Source organism: Nanorana parkeri, unplaced genomic scaffold (genome assembly GCF_000935625.1).
Source record: "Nanorana parkeri isolate BGI_ZX_2015 unplaced genomic scaffold, ASM93562v1 scaffold400, whole genome shotgun sequence".
NCBI classification, from domain to species: domain Eukaryota; kingdom Metazoa; phylum Chordata; class Amphibia; order Anura; family Dicroglossidae; genus Nanorana; species Nanorana parkeri.
In genome coordinates, this window is record NW_017306668.1 from 337,793 (window position 1) to 349,689 (window position 11,897).

Sequence of the window (11,897 nt, forward strand, 5' to 3'; positions counted from 1 at the left end):
TTTGGTGGTCATTGGAAGAAGACCTCCTTCTTATTTGGGTGGTCATTGGGAGAAGACCTCCATCTTACTTTGGTGGTCATTGGGAGAAGACCTCCATCTTACTTTGGTGGTCACTGGGAGAAAACCTCCTTCTTATTTGGGTGGTCATTGGGAGAAGACCTCTGTCTGACTTTGGTGGTCATTGGAAGAAGACCTCCTTCTAATTTTGCTGGTCAATAGGAGATGACCTCCATCTTATTTTAGTGGTCATTGGGAGAAGAACACCCTATTTTGGTGGTCATTGGAAGAAGACCTCCTTCTTATTTGGGTGGTCATTGGGAGAAGACCTCCATCTTACTTTGGTGGTCATTGGGAGAAGACCTCCATCTTACTTTGGTGGTCACTGGGAGAAAACCTCCTTCTTATTTGGGTGGTCATTGGGAGAAGACCTCTGTCTGACTTTGGTGGTCATTGGAAGAAGACCTCCTTCTAATTTTGCTGGTCAATAGGAGATGACCTCCATCTTATTTTAGTGGTCATTGGGAGAAGAACACCCTATTTTGGTGGTCATTGGGAGAAGACTTCCTTCTTATTTTGGTGGTTATAGGGAGACTTACTTCTTACTTTTGTGGTCAATGGGAGAATGAACGCCTGTCCGTTTACACACGGCTGCCCATAGACTTTGCATTGGGCATCCGATCAGGTCTGCTTGAGAAACTGACAGGTGAACCCGATTGGACCGGCCGTGTGAAAAAGGGGCCTCTGTTTTCAATGCACAAAGGGAGCTTTTCAGTATGCATTAGAAGCTGCAGCAAGTCAGACAAAGCTCACCTTATTTTCTGTCTGGAGGATGTCCAGCATCATCTAGCACTTTCCTCCCCAGACTGACTGTCCCCGTCCCAAACCTTTCTTTCATTCATTTGATTTCAGCTCTTTCAATCATGGAGGCTCAGTATCATTTGTGGGCATTACCTAGGGCATTTAGCATGCAAATGCAGCCTGATAGCCAAGAAGACATTTTGATATTTACATAACTCCACCCAAGTGCCAGTCCAATGCTTGTATCAGAGCTGAATGCTCTTGAGAGAGGTACTGAGGCAGGATGCTGTGATGTTTTCAGGAAGCTATGTATGGCATCTTCCTAGCTCTTGCCACCAGCCATAATATGCTTGCATTGCACAGAGAAGCATATAGACCCAGTGATGACATCACTGGGTATATGATAAGGTATATAATGAAAATGGAAAGTTTTAATGAAAAAATGTAATTAGCATGTTGATGAGGGGGAAAGAAGAAACCAGGGAAGGCAAATATGAGCAGATTAAACTTCAGCTTTACGTTTGAGTATATCAAAACCCAAGAACACAAATGTAATATACTTTGCCTTACTAATTAGAGGTTGTGATTGGAGAAGGCAGATCCTATCTGGTTCCTGGTTCCAGATCCTATAGGTTGAACTCGATGGATATATGTCTTTTTTCAACCTGACTAACTATGCAACTATCATTTATTCGCCTGTCCTCCAATCACAGGTCGCTTTGCAGCATTGTGGGAAATAATAGTACAACTTCTGTGAATGGAGGAGAGAGAAGGAAGGGGCTGGTAAGTGGCACAAGTCTCACACTGGCAGCAGCTACTGTAGAACCGAAAGATTAGCGCTGAAGGGGGTATCTGGCAGTACTGATGGAAGTATTTCCATTATAAGCAGCAGCCACCAGGACTTGGGACGCACCTAACTGGAGGTAAGTTATGTCTCTGGAACTATGTATCAAAAATATAAATTAGGTAAACTTCAGATTTAACAGATCTAAAGAGAACAAATAAGAGAAGTTCATTGTTAGGGCTTACATACGCCTTATGGCTCCTGGTAGACTCCTGTACTGTTGGTACCTTAGGTAAATATCAAGTGGGTTTTGGGCTATTACAAGCTTATATGCAGTGGCGTCACAAGCGGGGTGCGGCCCGCACCCGGGTGACACCATTGGAGGGGTGACACCAAAATGACTGAGAGTCATTTTGGTGTCACTCCCATCTGAAAAGTCGGGCGCTCGGTCATGGACGGGATCCGGCGGCATACCGTATCCTGCCGGGTGACTGTCCCCTCCTCTCCTCTCTCTGCCGGCGTCCATCACCAAGATGGCCGCTGGCAGGTATCAGAAGATCGCCGCACGTGCGTGATGACGTCATCGCGCACGCGTGTGGTGACGTCTCGGCGAGTGGGCGGGGTGACACCCGGTTAACGCTCCTGGTGTCACCCAGCCTCGGGACGCCCCTGCTTATATGGTTCCTAAATAATAACTTCTGCTTTCAAAACATTTTTCATTGAAATTTAAGAAAACAAAAGGGTTTCGGTCCAAAAATTCAGATTTTGTCAGGGTACAAAAAAAATTAAAGTTTTTTTTAACTTTTAAAGGATCATTAAACCCTCAGGGTTTTTGCATATATCTACTGCTAGCAAGCAGGAAATATATGCAAAAACATTTTTTTTTAAAGTTACAAAAAAGCTTTAAACTTACCTGTGTCTCTGCCACGTGCTCCCATCCGAACGTCTGAAAAATCTCGGGCGGCCGCAAAGGATCTTGGGGAGGCACAGGCACAGTTCAGATCTTCAGCCGGGAGACAAGGAGAGGCACAAGGTAAGTCTATGGAGCAGCGTGCACTCGCACAGACACCGTGGGACAGGAAGTGCCAGCAAGCACAGAGGAGTCAGCGCTGGATCAGAGACCGGCACCAGTGCTGGAGGGACTCCTAAAAACTACAGGAAGGAAGAAGATTGGATCAAGAGGCATCATTTAAGGTAAGTCCATGCAACAGCATTGGGAGGGGGGGTCACCTTTAATGTCACTTTAATTTACTATTTTGATGTGTTTTTCTAATTTTACTTATTATAAGTTGAATATATGGGGCTGATCATTTTCTATGGTGATCGGTTAAGACATAATAGACAAGAGAGAGATAGAAATAAACAGATACATTCACCATTACCTGTTTGTAAATTGATTTAGCATATTAGATGGAATGATGCAGTTCTTACCTACTGTATGAGTGTATAACTCACTGAAATCATTTGTGTATTTTGTATGTCATCACTAAACAGTGTGTACACTACATGAGTTTGCTGTGGAACCACCTTTGTTAAACAAAATGTTTTTTCTTCTGTTTCTTCAGGCCGTTCCTTGCAGCTGACGTGGCTCTGCAGGATATCTCCAGGGCTGAAAATCCGGGACCTTGGCAAGCCAGTTTGATGAGGTACATTGTGATCAGCCACAGCTACTGATAGTATGGTTAAGGCTTTAGATTCACTGCTACCATGAGTTTGCTGTGAATCCTAAGTGATTGAGATTCACAGACCCGGCAAACTAATGTGGCATTTTGCCAAATCTAATTCTTTGTATCCATAATGCACTGCCTGCATAAAGAGAGATTCGCATTGGGATTCTAGGCACTGACAGGTCTGCAGTAGATGTAAACCCTTACTAGATGTCCTGTAGGAAGCTGCCATCAATTTTAAAATGACCTTCGTTTTTTCTTAAAATGGTACATTTTCTCAGGAGCAATGCCTCCATTAATATATCCAAATCTACATAATTATCCCTATTTAGATGAAAACTACATTTGAAGCAAAACCCAGCAAACAAATAAGGTCCTCTCCAAGTTAAACATACAATCATCATCATCATTTAAACTAATAATAAATAGTAAACAAATCACTCATTGCATTGAAAGCTTTCTTAGTTCTTCATGTGAAGAAATCTACATATGTTATGTGGTATTTGATGTAAGGTATCTCCTGTGTCCCCTATACTCTATATCAGTAAAGGATGGACACCGGCACTCCAAAGCAAGTTCAGTACGTGTTTATTAACGTAATGAATGCAAGTAGAACACTCTAAACTTTTAGAGTGTTCTACTTGCAACTATTACGTTAATAAACACGTACTGAACTTGCTTTGGAGTGCCGGTGTCCATCCTTTACTGATATTTTGTCGGAAGCCACCAGCTGACACCTGCTCCATTTTTTGAGGCAGCGGCTCTGTGTGCGATGGGTACACGGACTGTAACCTATACTCTATAAACCCAAATTCTCACAATAATGATGTTTATTATGATGGGAATTACACAATACTCTGGCACACTTTAGTGGTCACATAATGTAATGACAGTATTTTAGATACTGAACATATAAAAGCAGAAATTAATATAGTTAAAATCGAAAAATTGCAAAATAAATTGTCAGCGTGTTATTTGAAAACTCTTAGGCTGGGTTCACACCTAGGTGTATCGAATATGCGCATTTGTCGCACGTTTCGTGACACGCGTTTTTACCGCGAGTCGCAGTAAAAAACGCGCGCCAAAATCGCGTTTCCGAGGGCTACTTGCCTGTATCCCAATGGAAACGCACGAAAACGCCCCAAGAATTGGCTGCCTCTATTTTGCTATAAATCCATACAGATCTCTGATGAATATATCAAACAGCAAAGGGTGCATCACTCCTCTGTGTGTGTTGTCAGTAGGCCTGAATGGCAACAGATCTAATTGACTAGCTTTTCACAGCATAGTAGTAAATCTCTGAAGAATACTAGAGGTTAGCAGCCTCTAGCATGTCACCTACTGTCTGAAAGTAGTAATTATAAAATATATTCCTTATTTCATATCTACTTGATAAAGAAAATAAAAACAAATTGTCTTGAACATAATAATCAAATTAAGTAAATATATACAAAACCACTCTACATTACCTTTAGACAACATGGGGAACAATAGGCACGCATAGGGGGTGTGCCGAGTGTGTCTGTGGACTCCTTAATCACCCCGAGTGCAACAGCGGGCGCTGTGTATATAGTCACCGAGCTGATGGAGAGATCATAAAGATTGACCGGCTCAGCAATACATAAGGAATACAACCCAAGCCAGCCTTCCTCAAAGGCTGGCACACATTGGCTACCGGGAGTCACATGATAGACCTGACAGCCAGATAAGGTACCGGGATGCTTATTGTCTGCCTACTCAGTGCAGAGCTGAATGGGGAGGGCTGTGGGTTGGTCCGTTGTGGTCATGTGGTAGTTGGAAGCCCTCCAATCCCTGAATGAGTTCTAGAAGGTGGACAGAATTGTGGTGTGAGTTGGTATCCGAGAAGTATGAAAGTGACTGTCCTCCAGCAACAAAATGGCCACCCTTGTTATTTGCCATAGGATTAGAATTGATATCCTGCTTAGGGTTGCCACTTGTCCAGGATTCACCTGGGCAGTCTGGGTTTTGTGGGTTCTGAGTCCTGTATGTGCTTTGTCTGGGTTTCAGGACAGCTGAAACCTGGACACAAGATGTCTTGATGTCAGGCGCAACCTCGGAGTTTTGGTGTTCTTACTTAAGTGCATGGAGGATGCTGGAACTTGTGAAACAAGGAGGTTTCCGAAACACAGGGTGTAAATAAGTACATAAGGTAACAAAGGTTCTGCTTCAGGCAGATTTGTTGCTTGCTAACTCTCCTGGTTGTCTGTCCTCGATCCCTCTCCTGGCTGTCTTATCTCACTCATCCTCTTGGCTGTTTCTCTTGGCTGTCTCTCCTCCCTCTTGCTCTCTCCCTTGGCTGTCTCTCTTCACTGTCTCCCCTGGCTGTCTCTCCTCGCTCTCTTTCCTGGCTGTCTCTCCTTGCTCACTCTTTTGGTTGTCTCTCTTCGTTCTCTCCTGTATATTCTCCAAAAAAATTGTTGTGTGGTGTTAGAGTGTTCGGGTTTTGCTTGAAGAAAATGTGGCAACCCAAGAGATACAGAGTGCAGCAGCACTTGGCACTTACATTCCTCACATAAGAGCCGCAGTCCTCGGTGCCTGGGAAGCTGCAAGGAAGGATGGCTGTGGCTTTCCAGGCTTCCCATCCAATCAGGAAGCTGGGCGGGTGGTCACATTCCCACTGTATGAGCTTGCTATCACTTCTTTTTGGTTTGAATTTTTCTTTCCAAACCAAATGCCCCCAAAACTGAAATGTTCTCTTTTTTAGGAGAGTGGGGTTATCTTAATAATGTTAGACCCATTCATACTTTAGCTCTTTAGATACACATTCCCACACATACAACTGCATCAATAGTGCCTTGTTTTTGCCCTTTTTTCAGTGGTACAATTTTAAACAATGTGTTTGCATGCAAAGTTTTTTTTTTTTATAAAGTGGCTGCAGTTTAGTTTTTTTTTTACACTAGTACAAATGAACGGTTGGTATACGATGTAAAAATAGTCTATAGTGCATCATACATGCAGCTGCATGTGAAAAAGGAAAGAAGTACGCTCTCTTCTGAAAAATGCATGTAGAAACACATGCACGTGGCTGAAACTGAAAAGATACAAAATCATACATTGCAATGCAATTGATTTGCATAAGTGGGTGGGACCTTACTGTCTGGGCTCATAGAGATGTCTATACTATTGCCTATCACAGTTGCATCAGGGTGGGTTTTTTATCCAGCTTTTTTCTTGAGTAAACTATGTGTACTTGCAAAGAATCCACCAGAGGGCAGATATTAGCAGATCCTGTCTACTTCACACTATAATTAATTCTCAATTAGAATTTTTTTATACTTGTGGTAATAAGATATAGACATCAGTGTATTGTTCCGAAAGCAATGCACTGGTAGGCACAGGTCCTAGTGAAACAAGTTGCTCATATCAATGCGTTTTGCCAACACCGGAAAACACAACAAAATGAATGGACTTTAAACCATTCTTTCTTACTGAAGACCTCTTCTTTCTTACCAATACATTGCTGTGTTTGCGAGTGTGCCCTCAGTGTTCAGGCTGGTGACAACGGTAGCTTGGCCAAAAAGTCCACTAAAAGTTTTAGTCTCCTGCAGAATCAGTTGGTCCCCTGAGCACTGGCCTTGATATCTGTTTTAGGGTGGCGCCTTTCCCTTGCAGGATCCTATGGAGCCACGCTTGTGTGTGCTAGTAAGCTGTGTGTGTCTCCACAAACCCACAGACAAAGCAAGGCAAGTCACTCTCCCCTGCTTCCTGCTCAAAGCTAGTGGATAAACAGCTGCTGGAGACTGTGCTGTCCCTTGTGATTGTGTACTGGACAGGAAGTTCAGGGAAGTGGATCTGAGGAAGTTGGAGCCAGCTGTTTAAAAACATGATAACTGTAAGTGCTTGGGCAAAATAAGAAATACTTTGCTGGGTGAAGTATATTTGTTTGATCTAGATTTATTATTGAAAAAAGTTTATAGGGTTTGATAGTACTTTAAGACTAGATTTTTGTAGGCTGTTTCTATATGTAGTCCCTAAAGAGAATGGGGGAATGTATCAAAACTGGAGCAAACAAAATCTGGAGCAGCTGTGCATGGCAACCAATTAGCTCTTCAGTTTGTTCAGTTAAGATTTGAAAATGAAAGAGAGAGGCTGATTGGTTGCCATGCACAGCTGACTTCCACATCTATGAAAGGCAACCCATTGATCTTGGTACTTCAATGTATAGTTGGTTTTCATGGCCTTGTTTGAAACTCTGCTTACAACTCTACCTTGGCTTGCAGCCTATTTTGGTTTGCATAGAAGCATCTGCAATGCTCCAAAACCATGGAAACAGAATAGAACAAAACAATTGTTACAAGAAGAATGTTTTGTGGTTGTTTTATTTTATACCGTTGCCATGGTATCTTTACTTTCAGACATCCATCTAATTTTCTCACAATTTTTGTAATTATAAATCCCTGCTTCTGGACTGTTGATAGAATGTTTAGAACAGTGGGTGACAACAATTACTGCCCAGAGAACAAGCTGCTTAGATACAACATTTGTCTGTCAGTAGGGCACGCTTTTGACTTGGTTTAAGACACAGTACTTGGATTCTGGATGAGAAGTGCAACAGAGAAACAGATACAGCAGAACACGTATGTGTTTGCTATTTCACATAAAAATGAGTGATACAATGCTGTTTATTTGACAGTAAGGAGAGATAAGATTCTAGAAGATAATATTTATTACACAATAACAATTCACATATCATTGCTATCTGTGCCTTGAATCGATTATTCCTCAACATGAGCCATTCTAAATATCACTCATAGACAGACCATCGATACTGATTTATTGTTGCTGTGTGAGAAATATGATCAGGATAAACTTTAGGAAATGAGCAAAAACCTAATGTTTCTCTTCTTGGGTTAACAGCCCATCAATGTGCAGCATAATATGTACATTAGACATGTGCGATTCGTTTAGTTTCGAATCGAAATTCCGAATTTTCGGAAATTCGGACATTCGGATGTATCCGAATTCCGAATTACAGATATAACGAATGCAAACGAATCCGAATTTCCGTTTCCTAAATTCGGTAGCGGTAGTTCGTTCGAACGTTCGTTTCGTTTTCATTTCCTATTCTTTTCTTATTCGTTTCGTTCGTTGAAGAAAACCATTTTCCCCTCAAATGTCATTTTACTGCGAACGAACGAACGAATGAACAAAACGAATAAGAAATGAAACGAACGTGCGAACGAACTAACGCTACCGAATTTCGTCCGAATTCCGAATCCGAATTGACTTTCACACCCGAATCCCGAAAAATGAAATAACACAAATCCGAATTTAAAACGAAATGAAACAAAAAATTTTTTTGGCAGTGCACATGTCTAATGTACATTGAAGTGGGGGTCAATTTCACTGATTGACACCATAAAACCCTGTATTTTAGAGGCTATGGAGAGGTTTAAAATGTTCAAGAGAGAACTAGGTGACTTATTAGGAAGGTAGAGGCCCCTTTTAACGGAACACTAAGGGGGTTATTCACAAAGCTAGCCGAAGGATCAGCAGTACCTTATTACTCTGTAAGAAAATAGGACAACACAAATAGTTATTATGTACATTTTTAATTGTATCTTTATTCTGTTTCTGATTTAACCGTTGAAGTTTGTTTGCCTGTAGATCTCCGATAATGAATTCATGTCGCCGGTCTTGAAAGCATAAGTTCACCTTTTGCAAAAATTAAAGAAATGCATAATTATGCAAAAATTCATTTCTTTAGTATTTGCATTCAAGCCTGGAAAGCATTGCAATGGTGATCACTCGATCACAGCTGCAAAGCTCAGGCAGAGCTCGTACGGAGGTACAGAGTTTCAGTTAAGAGACTGAAAACACGAAGAGCACAGCTCACCCCTATCATGCGTCCCTGCCATCCACATTCGGTGCACGGATTACTCTTCTGGAGTAATAGGCTCAAGAACTGTGGAGCCAGCACACGATAATCTTCCAAAGAAATTCAAACTTTATTCCACATGCATCTGTACAAAGCACAACCGCTAGCTGGACTTCAAGCTGCATTAAATCACCTCATAGCGCGTCCAGCCATCCTTGCTCTAGGTAGAGCTGCCCATATTCCTGCATCTACCTAGAGCGAGGACAGCTGGACGCCATTGAGGGGATTTATTGCAGTTTGAAGTCCAGTTGTCCTTTCCCATATCTCTCCTAACTGAAACTCCGTACCTCCGTACCGGCTCTGCCAGTTTGAAAATGTGCAGAAGCCTGATCTTTGCAGCTGTGATCGAGTGATCACAATTGCAATGCTTTCCAGGTTGAATGCAAATATTAAAGCAATGCATATTTTTTTAATATATTATTAATAATGCATTTCTTTCATTTTTGCAAAAGGTGAACTTATCCATTAATGCACACATTGTATTGAGAGTACTGAATTGCTTAATGGACTTCCGCTTATAGACTTGTGTCTCAGCATTTAAAGGGGAACTGTTACTATTTTTTCTGCTTGATACCTGATCATTGGAACTGACTTATTGTTTTGATCTCTCTCACCAAACGTGCACCCAGTTATGCTGTAATAACCTGGGGCAACGCACGTGACGCCTACACTAAATACCTGCGGCATATGATGGTAGAGCTCCAAACTCTCAGTTAAATTGGAGAGTGACGCCTGGAGCTCGACCCTGAAACCGTACCCTCTCACAGACCTCCCCTGACTTCAGCTACTCCGCAGCTGAGATTCATACAAAACGACCCAGTCCTTACATAATAGTGGAACCCGGAAAATAAAATGAATCCAGCGGAGCTTGCTGCGCACCTAGTCGCGATTACCCAGAGGGTAGAGAATCTATCTCAAACTGTGCAAGAATTACAGCTAGAAAATCAGGAGTTACGCGAAACCGTTACTCTGAACGCAGCCGTACCAAGAGAACCAAGAGACGGACCCGAGCCTAAAGTTTGTCCCCCTGAGCCATTCTCAGGGAACCGGAAAAAGTATCGGGAATTCATCAACTCCTGTAGATTGATGTTTGACCTCCGTCCCCGTACATACCCCACAGATAGGATAAAAGTGCTGACCCTGATTTCCTATCTTAAAGGAGAACCCAGAGCTTGGGCTACTACCTACATTGAGGAAGACCACCCTGTCCTAAACGATTATACACTGTTCCTCGAGTCCATGTCCCTCCTCTACGAGGATGCCAGTAAACAGCTCGACCCTGAAACCGTACCCTCTCACAGACCTCCCCTGACTTCAGCTACTCCGCAGCTGAGATTAATACAAAACGACCCAGTCCTTACAGCCGGTGCCGGACAAGTGACATCGCGCACCGGTTTAAATAGTAACCAGGGCGCACTGTGCAAGGGTTAATACATTTTTTAGTGTGGAGTACTATGGAGGCAGGAGGGTACACAGGCGTCACGCACAGTCAATTATTTATGCATTTCTTTAATTATTGCAATAGGTGAACTTATCCTTTAAAGAGACAATTGACCAAATTATTGTGGTAGGTGGAACAAGTTTTTCAGAAATTTCTAATTTGTACTTTTTATATACTTTAATATTGAGCTCTTACCAGGAAAAAAATAATAACTGATAAAGGAGCATAGAAAGGAAACAAAATCAAGAATATGAAGATGTAAAGGGGAAACATTGGAAAAGGAGGTTATTCACGAGAAACATAAGAGAAAGGCTTAGACACAAACACAAACAATGATTCAATACAGCAGATCTTGAGATTATATTTGTCAGATGACCGCTCTCAATTTATGCTGATACTGTCCTTCCTTCTGGAGGGTGGCTTCCACATGGTCCATGTGTGTGATGTAAAGTAGCCACAACTCCAAGCTCACTCCTGTGATGTACTACAATATTAATACAAATTAGTAAACTAAATGTGAGATTGTAGTTCATCAATGGAGTGAGAAGAAGGAAGGGCAGTGTCAGCATTAATTCAGAGATGATTTGAGCATCTACAGCCGAGTGATAAGGTAAGGTACATTTTTGTCATAGTTAAAGTGTCATTAAAGGCAAAACATTTTTTCCCTCCCCCCAATGTTAATGTTATCACTTACCTTAAATGATGTCTCTTTTTCTGATCTTCCTCTTCTTTCCTGATGTTTTTAGCCCTCTCTCCAGCGGTGTGGCAGCTCTCCGATCCAGCGCTGACAGCTCTGTCCCTCCGATCCAGCGGTGTCTGCATGCGGGTGCACGCGTCCATAGACTTACCTTGCGTCCCGGCCGAAAATGAGAACTGCGCATGCGTGCGCCCCAAGATCCTTTGCGTCCGCCCGAGAAATGTCTCGTTTTCGGCACGGGACCGCGCACGGAACACAGGTGAGTCTAAACTGCTGTTTGAGCGTTTAAAAAAAAAACTTTTTGCATATAGCTACTTCTGGCTAGCAGTAGCTATATGCAAAAACGGGAGGGTTTAAATATCCTTTAAGGTACTTGAATACATTTATATGATTTAACTGCTGAGTTTAGTATCACTTTAAACCTACCATGACTGAATCATGGAATCTGTTGCTACAGTATTTGTGAGCTCTATTTTTCAAAATACTACTTGCCTGACTGAACCGTCCACTTCAATAATTTGGATTATTAACCAGGAACAAATAGAGCTTTGAAAGTATTGAATCAGCAACATAGCCAGTCAACTAGGGTTTTCAAAGAGTATGAGCAATAG